Consider the following 17,515-nt stretch of genomic DNA (forward strand, 5'->3'; position numbering starts at 1 on the left):
AACACTTTTTTCAGAAAGCAGCTGGGACATAATTCATAGTCTCTTTCAGGGTATGGGGCAGCTAATTACCTAGTTGCCCACAGAGTACTAATTTGTTCTTAAACCTTTACAGCTTGTGGCAGGTCCCTCATAGATTATAAGCATCAGGCCTGGGTATCTTACAGGTTTGGGATTTTTTATATTGAAGGTGGAAGCAATGAGCAAAGCAGGCTATTGGCACTGGAGGTGACTCAGGCAAGGTGAGCTGTGACTAGTGGGCTCAAGTAGCAGTTACTTTTCTGGTGTTGTATTCTTGGTGAAGTAAGAAGCATCCCTTGTTCGTGTTTGGTGGGTGAGCCACCATGGTAAAGAATGAAAGATTGGAAGGCTGTGGTTTCGGGCAGTATCTCAGCATGTGCCTTGTGCTTTGGTTTCTTCAGGTGCTGCAAGCAGGCTCGGAGAGGTGAAGCTGCAGGCTGATGAGCGGTCTGAGAAGGTGAGGTGGTTGTCTGGATTGGTGTCTAAGAGCAGATAATCATGTGGCGGCTCAGCTAGGTGTTTCTCTTTGGTTTTGCTGGAGCCATTCAGGCTGCCTGTGGAATTGGATTTGAGGTAAGCTGGGGTAGTAGTGAGGAGGAGCACGGGGCTGGTGACTTCTCAAAGTGCAACGGTAGCTTTCTGTCTCTTAGTATCTTAGGTGCCAGAAGCAATGATGGCCACAGCATCTGACTTTAGAATCTGCACAGAGCAGGTGAGCGGAAGGCCACCTTGCTTTTGAGGAGAGGGGGGTCTTGTGCAAGAGGTCAGTGTTGACTGATGTGGTGCTTACTGCTGGCACTGTTTTTATGAAGATAGTGAAGAAGAATCTGGCAACTGCAGGAATATCCCAGTTAGCTGATGTGGTTTTTATGTAGGATGGATTCAGACCCCTGGCCCTCTGAAAGCCAAGTAGAAGGACCAGGACTGGGGAGGGGGCTCTGGTTGGAGGGGACAAGGTTGGGGATTGGAGGGAGGGTATTTAAGTTACTGTAGGGGAGAGGGCTGTCCAGGAAGATTCACCTTTGGGCAGGTAAAGGGAGCAGGTTACTTCTCAGCACAAGACTAGCGCATGCTGGGCAGGGTAGTTCCAGCCTGTCGGTGTGGTGTTGCATAGTTTGTGCGGTCTGTCTTCTGTGTCTTAGAACTTCCTGAGGTCTCTGTGTCATCTTTGCACTCAAGGAGCACATTATGTCCCCTGGCTGCCATCCCTAGGGTCTCAAATGCCTGTATACGTTGGCATAGTGCCAACTGGGCGCTTCTTTCCTTGCATAACAAGCTTAAAGCGTGGATAGGTCTTGTGTCTCAGAAATTTCCAGTCAGTCCTCTTCTTGTGGCATCGTTCCAGGCTGAGTCAGCAGCTCTGATCTTGAGTGGCCTGTTTTCATGGATCCCTTTTCTCGGACTTCTTCCCTGCATCCCTACATTCTTAGGCCTTTACGCAGGGCTTCTTGCGCATGCTTCGTCCCAGTTGCGGCCATATCTTCTTGTCAAGGGGCACGGCATTTGACTCTTTCTGGAGCTGCCATAGATTCTTCCTCAGGGCCACCTAGGTCTTTCTGCCTGATGGCATCTCTGGTCATTCTTCTTCTCACAGGGAGCATTCTTATGTCTCTGGGTCGTGTCCTTTGTCTTGTTTGTGTGCAGCGTTGGTCTGTGCGTGGTTTTTTGTCTAGGTTGGAGCTGCTCTGCCTGGAGGCGTAGCAGTAATAGACTTAGCAGGAAAATAGCAGTAAGATTCTCTAGTTAATATCTTGATAGGCCTAGGCTTTGTAGGCAAAGGGTGTACAGTCCATTTTAGAGCAAGTAGCCATGTATGCAGCAGGCAAGGAGAGTCATTTCTATAGCGTTATGCAGACACAGGGGATGACCAGGTTTTTTCATGGCAGGCTGTAGTTAGAATCTAGATGGTATACCTGAATGGAAACAAGACCCCTGGTGTTGTTCAGCTATTGCTCTGCATGTGGGTGACTTGCTTGCTATTGCTTTTTCAGATGCAGAGGGATGAGCCAGGTGCCTATGGGCAAAAGGGGAGAGGTGAGCGGTTGGTGCAAGAAGGTGGTTTGTTGCATGGTGTCAGAGGGAAGATGTGACTGGTGGCTATATGACTATCTTATAGGTATTGGGTTTTTATTCTGAAGGTGTGAAGCAATGAGCGAAGGCGGCTATTGGCACTGGAGGTGACTCAGGTGAGGGGAGCCATGACTAGCAGGCTCAAGTAGCAGTTATTTTTCCGCTGTTGTATTCTTGGTGAAGGTTGAAGCACCCCTTGCTGTTTGTGTCTTACAGGTGGTACCTGAGCCTCAGTGTGGCAACCTGTAAATAGCAGAGGCAGGGTGGGTGAGCAGCCGAGGTAAAGGAGCTGGAGATGGCAATTGCTGCAGGCAGGCTGTGGTTTTGGGCAGTACCTCAGCATGTGCCTTTTGGCTTTTGTCTTTGCAGGTGCTGCACTTTGCCTCGGAGGGACAAAGCAGCGTGCGGACAAGAGGTCCGTGAAGGTGAGGTGGTTGTTGTCTGGGTTGGTGTCTAAGAGCAAAGTATCTTGTGGCCACTCAGTGAAGCGTGTCTCTTTGGTTTTGCAGGCGCTGTGTGGGCCGCGTGTGGAATTGGACGAGCTTTTGAGGTGAGCTGGGTAGTAGCGAGGAGGAGCACGGGGCTGGTAATTTCTCGTAAGTGCAACAGTAATTTTCTGCCTCTTGGTATCTTAGGTGCCAGAAGCAATGATGGCCACAGGGTCCAACTTTGGAATAGGCGTGGTGCGTGTGAGCGGAAGGCCACCTTGCTTTGGGGGGGAGGGTGTTGTGCAAGGGGTCAGTGTTGACTGATGTGATGCTTACTGCTGGCACTTGTTTGTTTTTTCTTTTTTGCATGTGATGAAGAAGAACCCGGTGACTGCAGAAATGCCCCAGTTAACTAATGTGGCTTGTGTGTGTTTTTTCTTGAGGATGGCTTCAGACCCCTGGCCCTATGAAAGCTAAGTTGAAGGACTGGGGCTGGGAGGAGGCAGAAAAGGTTGGGAATGGGGGGGATGGGGAGATTAAAAGTTAGTGTAGGGGAGAGGGCTGTCAGGGTAAAGGGAGTGGGTTGCTTATCGGCAACACATTATGTATGCTGGGCAGGGCAGTTCCAGCCTGTGTTGGTATGGTGTAGTTTGTGGTCTGTCTTCTGTGTCTTGAAGCTTCCTTGGGTCCTAATGTCCTCATTCTTCTTTGTGCTCAAGAAGCACAGTATGTGCCTTGGGCACCAACCCTAGGATCTCGAATGCTTGTATTCATCAACATAGTACCTATCGGGTGCTGCTTCTCTTGTGTTACAAGCTTAAAGCCTGGATCTGTCTCACTTCTCTTGAAGTTTTTGGTCGGTTCTCTTGTGGTGTTGTTCCAGGCTGTGTCAGCAGCTCTGCTCTTAGGCTTCTATAGTCACAGACTGGGATGATTCCCTGCATCCTTATGTTTTTTGGTCTTGAAGCCAGGCTTCTTGTGCATCCATCATCTCAGTTTTGACTAACTTCTTACGGGCCATTATGTTGCACTCTTTTCTGGGGCTGCCATAGAGCCTCCTTGCCTCACCGTTGCGGCCCTGTAGGTGTTCTTACCTGACAGCATCTCCGGTCCAGGCATCGTTGTTCTTGCTGAGAGCTTTTATCTCATCTTTGAGTTGCATTGTCTGTAGTGTTTTGAGGGGCATCGGTCTCTGTGTGTGAGTGTGTTTGGCTTGGAGCTGCTCTGCCCGGGTGTGTGGAGTCAGGGGTGGGTGGAATAGCAGTAAGAGTCTGTGGTTAATATGTTGATATGCCTAGACTATTTAGGCAATGGTTGTACAGTCACCTTACATTGAGTAGCCATTGGCAGGTTGTGTGGACAGTCATTTCCATAGTGTTTGATGGGGGTGATTAGAGCCATGTGGGAGGAGCTGTTCAGTGGTAGTGAAGCAGATTGAATCTCAAAGGCATTAAGGCTTGTATGAGTGGGGCCTAAAGTTTTTGGTCTATTTTGTTTTAATGGCAGGCTGTAGTTAAACTCCAGATGGTATTTCTAAATGGAATCAAGACCTCTGGAGCTGTTCAGCTATCAATCAGCATTTGGGTGACTAATTCAATATTGCATTTTCAGATGCAGAGGGACAAGCTGTGTGCCAACAGGTGATGGAGGAGAGGCTAGCAGAATGCTTTACGAAGGTGGGTTGGTGTGTGGTGTTGGAGGGAAGATGCAACTCCTGGCTGTATGACTAGCTTATGGATCTTGTGTTTTTTAATTTTAAAGGTGCAAAGCAGGATATTGGCACTAGAGCTGACTCCAGCAAGGTGAGCCATGACTAGTAGGCTCAAGTAGCAGTTATTTTTCAGGTGTTGTATTCTTGTTGAAGGTTGAAGCACCCCTTGTTGTTTGTATCTTACAGGTGGTACCTGAGCCTCAGTGTGGCAACATGTAAATAGCAGAGGCAGGGTGGGTGAGCAGCTGAGGTAAAGGAGCAGGAGATGGGAATTGCTGCAGGCAGGCTGTGGTTTTGGGCAGTACCTCAGCATGTGCCTTTTGGCTTTTGTCTTTGCAGGTGCTGCACTTTGCCTCGGAGGGACAAAGCAGCGTGCTGACAAGAGGTCCGTGAAGGTGAGGTGGTTGTCGTCTGGGTTGGTGTCTAAGAGCAAAGTATCTTGTGGCCACTCAGTGAAGCATTTTCCTTTGGTTTTGCAGGCGCTGTGTGGGCCGCGTGTGGAATTGGACGAGCTTTTGAGGTGAGCTGGGTAGTAGCGAGGAGGAGCACGGGGCTGGTAATTTCTCGTAAGTGCAACAGTAATTTTCTGCCTCTTGGTATCTTAGGTGCCAGAAGCAATGATGGCCACAGGGTCCAACTTTGGAATAGGCGTGGTGCGTGTGAGCGGAAGGCCACCTTGCTTTGGGGGGGAGGGTGTTGTGCAAGGGGTCAGTGTTGACTGATGTGATGCTTACTGCTGGCACTTGTTTGTTTTTTCTTTTTTGCATGTGATGAAGAAGAACCCGGTGACTGCAGAAATGCCCCAGTTAACTAATGTGGCTTGTGTGTGTTTTTTCTTGAGGATGGCTTCAGACTCCTGACCCTTTGTAAGATAAGTGGAAGGACTGCAGCTGCAAAGAGACAGACAAGGTTGGGACTTGCAGGGAGGTGTTTTGAAGGTAGTATAGGTGAGAGCTGTCCAGGTAAAGGGAGTAGGTTGTTTTTCAGCACAAGACTAGCGCATGCTGGGCAGGGCAGTTCCAGCCTGTGTTGGTGTGGTGTTATGTAGTTTGTGCAGTCTGTCTTCTGTGTCTTAGACCTTCCTGAAGTCTCCATGTCATCTTTGTGCCCAAGGAGCACAGTCTTGAATGCATGTATGCATTGACATAGTGCCAACTAGGCGCTTCTTTCCTTGCATAACAAGCTTAAAGTGTGGATAGGTCTTGCGTCTCAGAAGTTTCCAGTTGGTCCTCTTTTTGTGGCATTGTTCCAGGCTGAGTCAGCAGCTCTGATCTTGAGTGGCCTATTTTCACAGATCCCTTTTCTCGGACTTCTTCCCTGCATCCCTACATTCTTAGGCCTTTACGCAGGGCTTCTTGCACACGCTTCGTCCCAGTTGCGGCCATATCTTCTTGTCAAGGGGCATGGCATTTGACTTTTTCTGGAGCTGCCATAGATTCTTCCTCATGGCCACCTAGGTCGTCTTGCCCGATGGCACCTCTGGACTGGGAGACATTCTTCTTACAGGGAGCGTTCTCATGTCTCTGGGTCGTGTCCTTTGTCTTGTTTGTGTGCAGCGTTGGTCTGCTCGTGGTTTTTGTCTGGGTTGGAGCTGCTCTGCCTGGAGGCGTAGCAGTAATAGACTCAGCAGAAAAATAGCGGTAAGATTCTTTAGTTAATATCTTGATAGGCCTAGGCTTTGTAGGCAAAGGGTGTACAGTCCATTTCAGAGTAAGTAGCCATGTATGCAGCAGGCAAGGAGAGTCATTTCCATAGTGTTATGCAGACACAGGGGATGACCAGATTTTTTTTCTCATGGTAGGGTGTAGTTGGACTCCAGATTGTATTCCTAAATGGAAACAAGACCCCTGGTGTTGTTCAGCTATTGCTCTGCATCTGGGTGACTTGCTTGATATTGCTTTTTCAGATGCAGAGGGATGAGCGGGGTGCCTATGGGCAAAAGGGAGAGGTGAGCGCTCAGTGCAAGAAGGTGGTTTGTTGCATGGTGTCAGAGGGAAGATGTGACTGGTGGCTATATGACTATCTTATAGGTATTGGGCTTTTTATTTTGAAGGTGTGAAGCAATGAGTGAAGCAGGCTATTGGCACTGGAGGTGACTCAGGTGAGGGGAGCCATGACTAGCAGGCTCAAGTAGCAGTTATTTTTCCGGTGTTGTATTCTTGGTGAAGGTTGAAGCACCCCTTGCTGTTTGTGTCTTACAGGTGGTACCTGAGCCTCAGTGTGGCAACCTGTAAATAGCAGAGGCAGGGTGGGTGAGCAGCCAAGGTAAAGGAGCAGGAGAGGGGAGTTGCTGCAGGCAGGCTGTGGTTTTGGGCAGTACCTCAGCATGTGCCTCTTGGCTTTTGTTTTTGCAGGTGCTGCACTTTGCCTCGGAGGGACAAAGCAGCGTGCGGACAAGAGGTCCGTGAAGGTGAGGTGGTTGGTGTCTAAGAGCAAAGTGTCCTGTGGTCACTCACTGAAGCATTTTCCTTTGGTTTTGCAGGTGTTGCGTGGGCCGCGTGTGGAATTGGACAAGCTTTTGAGGTGAGCTGGGTAGTAGCGAGGAGGAGCGCGGTGCCGGTGATTTCTCGCAAGCGCAACAGTAATTTTCTGCCTCTTGGTATCTTAGGTGCCAGAAGCAATGACGGCTGCAGCGTCCGAGTTTGGAATCGGCATGGTGTGCGTGAGCGGAAGGCCACCTTGCTTTTTGGGGGGAGGGTGTTGTGCAAGAGGTCAGTGTCGACCGATGTGGTCCTTACTGCTGCCACTTGTTTGTTTTTTCTTTTTTTGCATGTGATGAAGAGGAACCTGGTGACTGCAGAAATGTCCCAGTTAGCTAATGTGGTTTGTGTGGGTTTTTGCTGAGCATGGATTCAAACCCCTGGCCCTATGAAAGCTAAGTTGAAGGACTGGGGCTGGGAGGAGGCAGAAAAGGTTGGGAACTGGGGGTGGGGGGCACGCAGATTAAATGTTAGCGTAGGGGAGAGGGCTGTCCAGGTAAAGGGAGTGGGTTGCTTATCAGCAACACATTATGTATGCTGGGCAGGGCAGTTCCAGCCTGTGTTGGTGTGGTTGTTTGTCTGTTTTCTGTGTCTTGGGGCTTCCTCAGGTCCTAATGTCCTCATTCTTCTTTGTGCTCAAGAAGTACAGCATGTGCCTTGGGCACCAACCCTAGGATCTCGAATGCTTGTATTCATCGACATAGTACCTACTGGGTGCTTCTTCTCTTGCGTTACAAGCTTAAAGCCTGGATCTGTCTCACTTCTCTTGAAGTTTTTGGTCGGTTCTCTTGCGGTGTTGTTCCAGGCTGTGTCAGCAGCTCTGCTCTTAGGCTTCTATAGTCATGGACTGGGATGATTCGCTGCATCCTTATGTTCTTTGGTCTTGATTCCAGGCTTCTTGTGCATCCATCATCTCAGTTTTGACTGTAACTTCTTCTTACGGGCCATTATGTTGCGCTCTTTTCTGGGGCTGCCATAGAGCCTCCTCGCCTCACTGTTGCGGCCCTGTAGGTGTTCTTGCCTGACAGCATCTCCGGTCTGGGCATCATTGTTCCTGCTGAGAGCTTTTATCTCGTCTGAGTTGCATTGTCTGTAGTGTTTTGAGGGGCGTCTGTCTCTGTGTGTGAGTGTGTTTGGCTTGGAGCTGCTCTGCCCGGGTGTGTGGAGTCAGGGGTGGGTGGAATAGCAGTAAGAGTCTGTGGTTAATATGTTGATATGCCTAGACTATTTAGGCAATGGTTGTACAGTCACCTTACATTGAGTAGCCATTGGCAGGTTTTGTGGACAGTCATTTCCATAGTGTTTGATGGGGGTGATTTAGAGCCATGTGGGAGGAGCTGTTCAGTGGTAGTGAAGCAGATTGACTCTCAAAGGCATTAAGGCTTGTATGTGTGGGGCCTAAAGTTTTTGGTCTACTTTGTTTTAATGGCAGGCTGTAGTTAGACTCCAGATGGTATTTCTAAATGGAATCAAGACCTCTGGAGCTGTTCAGCTATCAATCAGCATTTGGGTGACTCATTCAATACTGCATTTTCAGATGCAGAGGGACAAGCTTGTGTGCCAGTGGGTGATGGAGGAGAGGCCAGCAGAAAGCTTTAAGAAGGTGGGTTGGTGTGTGGTGTTGGAGGGAAGATGCAACTGGTGGCTGTAAGACTAGCTTATAGATTTTGTGTGTTAATTTTAAAGGTGCAAAGCAGGCTATTGGCACTGGAGGTGACTCCAGCAAGGTGAGCCATGACTAGTAGGCTCAAGTAGCAGTTATTTTTCAGGTGTTGTATTCTTGGTGAAGGTCAAAGCATCCCTTGTTTGTGTCTTCCAGGTGGCAGCCAGGTCTGAATGTGGCCAAGTATAAATGGTGGAGGCAGCCTAAGGTAAAGAAGTGGGAGATGGGAATTGCTGTGGGCAGCCTGCAGTTTCAGCAGTATCTCAGCGTGTGTCTTTTGCTCTCTTCTTTTTCAGGTGTTGTAAACGGGCTCAGAGAGGTGAAGCAGCATGCCGAGAAGCAGTCAGAGAAGGTGAGGTGGCTGTCGGACGGGTTGGCATCTCGGAGCAAAGTATGCTGCGACAATTCAGTGAAGTGTTTCTTGTCTGGTTTTGCAGGTGTTGTGTGGGCCGCCTGTGGAATTGGACAAGGTTTTGAGGTGAGCTGGGTAGTAGTGTGGAGGAACACAGGGCCGGTGACTCCTTGCAAGCGCAGCAGTAATTTTCTGTCTCTTGGTATCTTAGGTGCCAGAAGCAATCATGACCACAGCATCCGACTCTGAAATCGATGCAGAGCAGGTGAGCAGAAGGCCATATTGCTTTTGAGGAGGAGGGTGATGTGGAAGATGTTGGTGTCAACCGACAGGATGCTTGCTGCTGGTGCTTGTTTTTCTTCCAGATGGTGAAGAAGAACCTGGCAACTGCAGCAGGAACATCCCAGTTATCCAATGTTTTGTTTCTTGTCAAGGATGGAATCAAACCCCCGGCTCATTGAAAGCTATGTTGAAGGGGAGGGCCTGGGAGGAGGGGACAAGGTTGGGAATTGTAGGGATGTGTGTTAAAATCAGTGTAGGGGAGAGGGCTGCCTGCGTAAAGGGAGCAGGTTACTCCTCAGCTCGAGACTAGCGTGGGCAGGGCAGTTCCAGCATGTGTCTGTGTATTGGTGTGTAGTTTGTGTAGTCTGTCTTCTGTGTCTTAGACCTTCCTTGAGTCTCAATGTTCTTGTTTCTCTTTGTGCTTGAAGAGCACAGCATGCACCTTGGGTGCCATCCCTAGGGTCTCGAATGCCCATACTCATCGGCACGGAGCCAATTGAGTGCATCTTTTCTTGTGTTATAAGCTTAAAGCGTGGATCGGTCTCGTGTCTTGAAGTTTCTTGTCAGTCCTCTCTTGCAGCATTGTTCCAGGCTGTGTCAGCAGCTTAGCTCTCTAGCTGTCTATTTTCACAGACTGGGACTTCTTCCTTGCAACCTTCATACTCTTAGGTCTTGAAGCCAGGCTTCTCATGCATCCATCGTCTCAGTTTTGACAGTGACTTCTTGTTACGGGCTGTTACATTAGACTCTTTTCTGGGGCTCCTGGAGAGCCTCCTTGCCTCATTGTTGCGGCCCTGCAGGTCTTCTTGCCTGACAGCATCTCTGTTTAGGGCATCAGTCTTCTTGCTGAGGGTTTTCTCTCATCTTTGAGTTGTGTTGTCTGTAGTGTTCTGTATAGTGTCGGTCTCTGCATGTGTGTGTCCGGCTTGGTGCTGCTCTGTCCGGGGGTGTGGTGTCAGAGCTAGGTGGAATAGTAGTAAGACTCTACAGTTATGGTATGTTGATGTGCCTAGACTCTCTAGGCAAGGGTTGTACAGTCATCTCGGATCAAGTAGCCATCGGCAGGTTGTGTGGACAGTCATTTCCACAGCGTTTTGTGGGGATGATTGGAACTGTGTGGGAGGGGCTGTTCAGTGGTAGTGAAGCAAATTGAATCTCAAAGGCATTAAGACTTGTATGTGTGGGGCCTAAAGTTTTTGGTCTATTTTGTTTTAATGGCAGGCTGTATTTGGAGTCTAGATGGTATTTCTAACTGGAATCGAGACCTCTGGAGTTCTTCAGCTATCAATCAGCATCTGGGAGACTTGATCAATTTCTTTTTTTGGATGCAGAGGGACAAGATGAGCACCAAAGAGCAACAGAGCAGGCGAGTGGCATGCCGTACGAAGGTGGGTTGCTGTGTGGTGTCGGAGGGAAGATGCACCTGGTGGCTGTATGACTACCCTGTGGTTCTGGTTTTTCTTATTTTGAATGTGTGAAATGATGAGCACAGTGGGATATTGGTAGCGGAGCTGCCGTGGTCAAGGTAAGCCATGACTAGTGGGCTGCAGTAGCAGTTACTTTTGAGGTGTTCTATTGTTGGTGAAGGTAGAAGCATCCCTTGTTGTTTGTGTCTTACAGGTGGTACCTGAGCCTCAAGGTGGCAGCCCAAAATTATGGAGGCCAGGTGGGAAAGCAGTCAAGGTAAAGGAGCAGGAGATGAGAATTACTGTGGGCAGGCTGAGGTTTCAGGCAGTATCTCAGCGTGTGCCTTTTGCTTTGTTTTTTTTTCCAGGTGCCGCACACAGCCTCTGCAAGGTGAAGCCACATGCTGTCGAGCAGTATGAGAAGGTAAGGTGGTTGGCTGCAAGAGCAAAGTATTACACAGTAACTCGCTTCAGTATTTACCTTTTGGTTTTGCAGGGGCTGTGTGGGCTGCCTTTGGAACTGGATGCTCATTTGGGGTGAACTGGGGTGGTAGTGAGGAGGAGCATGGGGCTGGTGACTCCTCACAAGCCCAGTGATAATTTTGTGTCTTTTGGAATCTATTTACAGCAGGTGACGACAGCCGCAGCGTCCAGCTCTGGAACGAGCAGGTAAGCGGAATGCCACGTCTCATCTGAGGAGGCGTGTGTTGTGGAAGAGGTTGGCGTGGGCTGATGTGATGCTCACTGCCAGCACTGCTTTGTTATTGTTTTGTTTTTTATTGCAGGTGATGAAGAGGAACCTGTTGACTGCAGGAACGTTCCAGTTAGCCGATGTAACTCTGAGGATGGATGCAGACCCCCAGTGCTCTGACAGCTAAGTTGAGGGACTGGGGCTGGGAGGAGGGGACAAGGTTGGGAATTGCAGGGAGGGCTTTTAAAGGTAGCGTAGGGGAGAGGGCTGTCCAGGAACAGTCCCCTTTGGGCAGGTAAAGGGCGCGGGTTACTGTTCAGCACAAGACTAGCACGTGCTACGCAGGGCAGTTCCAGCCTGTGTTGGTGTGTAGTTTGTGTGGTCTGTCTTCTGTGTCTTAGATCTTCCTTGGGTCTCAATGTCCGCGTTGCTCTTTGCGCTCGAGGAGCGCAGCATGCGCCTTGGGTGCCATCCCTAGGGTCTCGAATGCCCGTACTCATCGGCACAGAGGCAATCGGGCGCTTCTTTTCTTCCGTTATAAGCTTAAAGCGTGGATCAGTCTCGTGCCTCAGAAGTTTCCGTCGGTCCTATTTTCGCGGCATCCTTCCAGGCTGCGTCAGCAGCTCTGCTCTCTCACAGTCTATTTTCATGGACTGGGGGTTCTTCTGCCCTGCATCCTTACGTTCTTAGTTCTTGAAGCCAGGGTTCCTGTGCATCCATCATCTTGGTTTTGACAGGGACTACTTTTTATTACGGGCAATTATGTGTGACTCTTCCAGGGCTGCCGTAGAGCCTTCTTGCCTCATCATTGTGGCTATTTAGGTCTTCTAGTGTGACATAGTCTCTGTTCTGGGTGTCATTCTTCTTGCTGAGAGTTTTCTCTCATCTTTGAGTCATGTTGTCTGCAGTGTTCCGAGTAGTGTTGGCCTGTGTGTGTGTGTCTGGCTTGGAGCTGCTCTGCCTGGGGGTGTGGTGCCAGGGATAGGTGGAATAGCTGTAAGAGTCTATGGTTATGGTATGTTGATGTGCCTAGACTGTCTAGGCAAGGGTTGTACAGTCATCTCTGATCGAGTAGCCGTTGGCAGGATGTGTGGATGGTCACTTCAATAGTGTTTTATGGAGATGGTCGGCACTGTGTGGGGAGGGGCTGTTCAGTGGTAGTAAAGTAGACAATCTCAAAGGTGTTAATGCTTGTATGTGGGGCTTGAAGTTTGTGGTCATCATGTGGGTTTTTTAATGGCAGGCTGTAGTTGGTATTCCTAAATGGAATTGAGACCTCTGGAATTAAGCCATAGATTGGCATCTGGGTGACTTGTTCAATATTGCTTTTTCAGATTGAGCAGGACAAGCTGTATGTCATCAAACAATGGAGCAGACGTGAGTGGAGCGCCATAAGAAGGTGGTTCAGTGCGAGGTGTCAGAGGGAAGATGCGACTGGTGGCTGTATGACTAGCTTAGAGGTTTTGTTTTGCAGCTTTTTTATTTCAAAGCTGCAAAGCAGACTCGGGTAAGGTGAGATGTGACTAGTGGGCTGAAATAGCAGTTATTTTTCAGGTGTTGTGTTGTTGGTGAAGTTTTATAAGCATGTTGTGTTGTTAATGATTTACAGGTGGTACCCAAGCCTCTACCTGACAGCCTATAAATGGCAGAGGTGGGTCCAGTGAGAAGCCAAGGTAAAGTGCAGGAGATAGGGAGTAACTGCGGGCACGCTGTGGTTTTCAGCAGTATCTCAGCATGTGCCTTTTTGCTTCAGTTTTTGCAGGTGCCGAACGCAGCCTGGTAGGGACAACGCCGCACCCAATGAGCAGTCTGAGAAGGATAGGAGTTGTTGGCCAGTTTGGCGATTAGTAGCGAAGTATTATATGGCAACTCACTTAAGTATTTACCTTTTTGGTTTTGCAGACGCTGTGCAGGCCACCTTAGGAATTGGGATGACCACCTGTAGTGAGCTAGGTAGTAGCAAGGAGGAGCATGGGGCCGGTGACTTCTCATAAGCCCAATGATAATTTTGTGTCTCTTGGTATCGTAGGTGCCAGAAGCAATCAGGGCCATGGCAGGTGACTTGGGAATTGATGGTGGAGCAGGTGAATAGAACGCCACCTTGCTTTTGAGGAGGAGGGTGTTGTGGCAGATGCTAGCTGTGACATCCTATCAGAAGCGGCGCGGGGCTTCAGAGGAGGGTGTTATCACGGTAGAGGTCAATGCTGGCTGGCGTGTCGGTGACTGGTGATGTTCTGGTTTTGCAGGTGATGAAGAGGAACCCGGTGAATGCGGGAACATCCTGGTTAGATGATGTGCTCCCGATGAGGAGGGATTGTGGACCTTGCTCTCCGAAAGGTAAGTCAAGGGGCAGAAGCGGTAGGTGAGGTGAGGCCAGCAGGGAGGGGTCTAATGTCAGAGTTGCAGAGAGAGTTATTTGGGCTCCGTTAAGTCTGTGGGCAGATAGAGGGCCCGGGGTCCATTCCGCTAGATATGAACATTCTGGTCGGTGTCCTAGTGTCACTAGTGCCTAGTGTAGTCTGTGTTCTGTCTCCTATGTGGAGCCTTCCATAGGTCTTTACATTCTGCACTGCAGGCTCTCTGCTCTTAGCATGTGCCTCAGGAGGTGTCCATAGGGTCTCGAATGTCTCGCCGCTTTGGTGTAGAGCCTGTCATGTGCTTCTGGTCCTGCAATGGGAGCCTAAAGCGTGTTTTGCAAGGCAGGTGCTTCCGGAGGGTTGCCTTTGCAGAGGCCATCTGGACCAGCTCTTGAAAGTTCTGTTTTCATAGAGAATCCCCTACAACATTTCATCCTTGTGATCCTATAGGCTTAGGTCTTAAAGCCGGGCTTCTTGCATGTGCATCGTTCTGGTTTTGTATTGCGTTGCTGTACTCTGTATTTGGTTTTGACTACCATTTGAGACTGCCTTTCATTGCAGTGCTCTGTATTTGCTTTTGTAGTGCGTATGTATCTCTCTGTACTTGTAGTGACTGCCACCTGAGGCTGTCTTGCTCTGCAGTGGATTATATTGTTCTGCACCGGTATTGACCGCCACCTGAGACTGTCTCACTTTGCCGTGCATTTGTGTTGCTCTGAACTTGGTTTTGCAGGTCGTTGTCTTGCTCTGTGCCTGTATTGACTGCCATCTGAGACTGTCTTGCTCTGCAGCGCGTTGGTGTCGCTCCGCGCCCGGTTTTGCAGCGCGTTGGTGTCGCTCCGCGCCCGGTTTTGCAGCGCGTTGGTGTCGCTCCGCGCCCGGTTTTGCAGCGCGTTGGTGTCGCTCCGCGCCCGGTTTTGCAGCGCGTTGGTGTCGCTCCGCGCCCGGTTTTGCAGCGCGTTGGTGTCGCTCCGCGCCCGGTTTTGCAGCGCGTTGGTGTCGCTCCGCGCCCGGTTTTGCAGCGCGTTGGTGTCGCTCCGCGCCCGGTTTTGCAGCGCGTTGGTGTCGCTCCGCGCCCGTATTGATTGTCTTTTGAGACCGTCTTGTGTCTGTACTTGGGTTTTGTGGTGGATGATGTGAGAGTGTTGCAATGTTTAGCATCGTGTAGCCGGTGTAGAGGGTTAAGGTGACTTAGAGGTGTCTGCGCACATGAACGGGAGTCGAGCGGATTGTGGTGGGATTGTGAGGTAGCGTGAGCTAAGGCGATAAGTTGGCAACGGTTATCCTATTGTTATTACAGGTGCCCTGCGGCAAGCCTCTGGAAACGGTTGAGACGCTGATGTCTGAGGAGCAGTGTGATGGGTCTCCGCATAGTCGGTCGCTTTGGGGCGTCTTGGTCGTTATGGCACTCTAGGTTTAAGTGCTAGAGGACTCTGTCTGTGATGTGTTTTTTAAAGTTGGAGAACAGCAGGCGAGTGGAGCTTTGGTGGGCTGCTCTCTCACATATGAAGCATGTAATAAACAGCTCTGTGTGTTGTTTTTGTGGGTGACTGAGGGACACGAGGTGACTAAAGGAACTTTGTGTTTAGGTCAAGCGCCTGCTATTGAGGATGGCCACTGAGGATGTACGGTGACCCGCAGCACTATGATAGCAAAGCGGCAGGGGGTGGGGACCTCGCATTTCCAAATGGTGGGGTAACAACACAGTTGTTTGCGGCGAGAGAGCTGTATGTGGGTAGCGGGTGCAAAAGGTCGTGCGGCCTGCACACTGGTAAAGTGGCTCTGGGATGAGCAGGTAGGGTCATGTTGCATGTCTACCATGTTTTCATACATGTGCCTTACCTAATGTGTTGATGCATCTGGGCTTTCAAATGTGAGGAACCTCTGGCATACTCGTTTCATTCTTCAATCGGAGTAGCCATCCGTGGCATCTTTTCGGTCTCGAGTTATAGGTGCCTCGCCAATTGACTGCATCACATTTTGTGGCATGACATAGAAGTGGAAAGCAGCCTGTCCAGTTTAGCGTCACAGGTGTTTTTGGCCAATCTGTCTCACAGCTCTCGCTAGGGCTTTGCTATTGGGTCTTCTCTTGCTGAGTGTCTTCCTCAGGTTACTCCAGGGCTTTGTTCCCAGTGTCATCGTAGTCTTAAGTATTTTCTGGCATTTTGTCTCAAGTGGTCATTGCGGCTTCATTGCCTGCCTTCTGTCCAGAGCAGCAGTGTTCTCACACGGCAGGCCGTGCCAGGGTGGCTGTGGCATTGTTGCGCTTACTGTGAGGCTCTGTTTTGGTCTGGCATTAACTCTAACCTGTGCGCTATTCTCGCAGCCTTATGTCATGTTTGTTTGCATATACATGTTTGAGGTGGAGCAGCTTTGTGTGTGTAGTGATACCACTCAGGGTGGAGCGGTCCAAATGTGGGATGCCAGTATGTCGAGTAGTGTGGTCTGTTTGGGTGGAGGTGGTTTTGGGGGATAGCTGGTAGCTACAAGTAACTGGGCTGTAGAGTCCCTTCTGCTGTGTTATGCAGGCACCATGGGGCTGGTTGGATCCCTGGACCAAATCCTTGAGTGAGTTTTGCTGGAGCATAGAAATAAAAGCAACTGTGAGGGAGTGGCATGCGTAGGGAGGAGTCTTTGTCAGCTTCTGGTGATGAACGCCAATGCTTTGGAATTGGATGTTTGAGGTGCATGGCGAGGTGGTTCTGGGAATGGCTTTAGAACTGGGGTGATATGCTGTGGTGGAGGCTGGGTGGTGAAACGGAGATTTTTTAGAGCGAGGGGTAGAATTGAGCAGATGTTGAACAGCTGTTGGTTTTTGAATGTGTCTAACCTTGTATGTGTGAATTGTTTTGTTGCAGGTTGTAATAAATACTGAGATGCTAAAACTTTTCTTTAAAAATAAATCTTTGGGGAAAAATTCCCCAGCTGGGTGTGTTGTGTGGTTTTTTCTTTTTTCCACCAGCTGGGTGGTTGTATTTTCCCTTGGTCCTGGCTGCTGTACAACATGATGTTCCTTGCCTGTGTTTGGAAGGAGGATGGGCTCAGGCCTGGGTTTTTGCAGGCAGGGTGATTATTGAGGCTCTGGGGAGCAGCACAGACATGGAACAACAGCTCATTCTGGAGGCCGGACAGTAGAATCCATGAGCTGAGAGGGAGGAGTTGTTTGCATGGTAGCTCAATGAGGGGTGTGTTTTGCATGCGCCTAAGCTTGTATAGTTGTGTTGGGGTGTGGTGGTTTTACAATATCACCTTGCAGGTTGTATGCAGAAATGAAATTTCAAAATTGTTTTCAGACATTCAGTGGGGGAAGAAAAACCAGCCAGGGTGTGTGGGGTGTTCTTTCTGTGTTTTTTTTCTTTCTCCCAGTGGGTTCCTTCCTGTGCCTGCCCTGCACCCTCCCACCATGTTTCTAGGCACTCTGCAAGGTGATATTTCTTGCTACTGTTTGGGAAGAGGTCGGGCCCAGGCTGGGGTTTTTGCAGGCAGGGCTGTTTTTCTTTAGAGGCCCCTGGGAACAGTGTTCCAAGGAGTGTGGTGGAAATGGGTGATGGCCTCTTGGGGTGGGTGGGCAGCAGGAGAGGATGAGGTGAGAGTGGGGGGTGATGTAGGCAGTAGCTGAATGAGTGGTGTGTTGTGGAGGTGCCTAGCCTTGTATAGTGATCTGGTTTTTACTTGATGATGTGTTTTTTCCGTGTAGGGTGGAGGTGAGATTGTTTGTCTCTTGTGGACATAGGGAAAGAGAAATAGAATAAAAAAAACCCCAGCCGGGGGATTTTTTTTTTTCCCCCGGCTGGGTTTTTTTTTCCCCCGGTCCCGGCCGCTCTGCAAGGTGATGTTTGTCACCAATGTTTGGGCAGAGGCCAGACCAGGGCTGGGGTTTTTGCAGGCAGGGTGGCGTGTGGGTGTGTGTTTTGAGGCCGCCCCGGGAAGGCTGTTCCTGGGAGCGTGGCGGAAACGGGCGACAGCCCCTTGGGGTGGGTGGGTGGCAGGAGGGGATGAGGTGAGAGTGGGGGGTGATGTAGGCAGTAGCTGAATGAGCGGTGTGTTGTGGAGGTGC

Source organism: Gavia stellata, chromosome 25, assembly GCF_030936135.1.
Source record: "Gavia stellata isolate bGavSte3 chromosome 25, bGavSte3.hap2, whole genome shotgun sequence".
NCBI classification, from domain to species: Eukaryota; Metazoa; Chordata; class Aves; order Gaviiformes; family Gaviidae; genus Gavia; species Gavia stellata.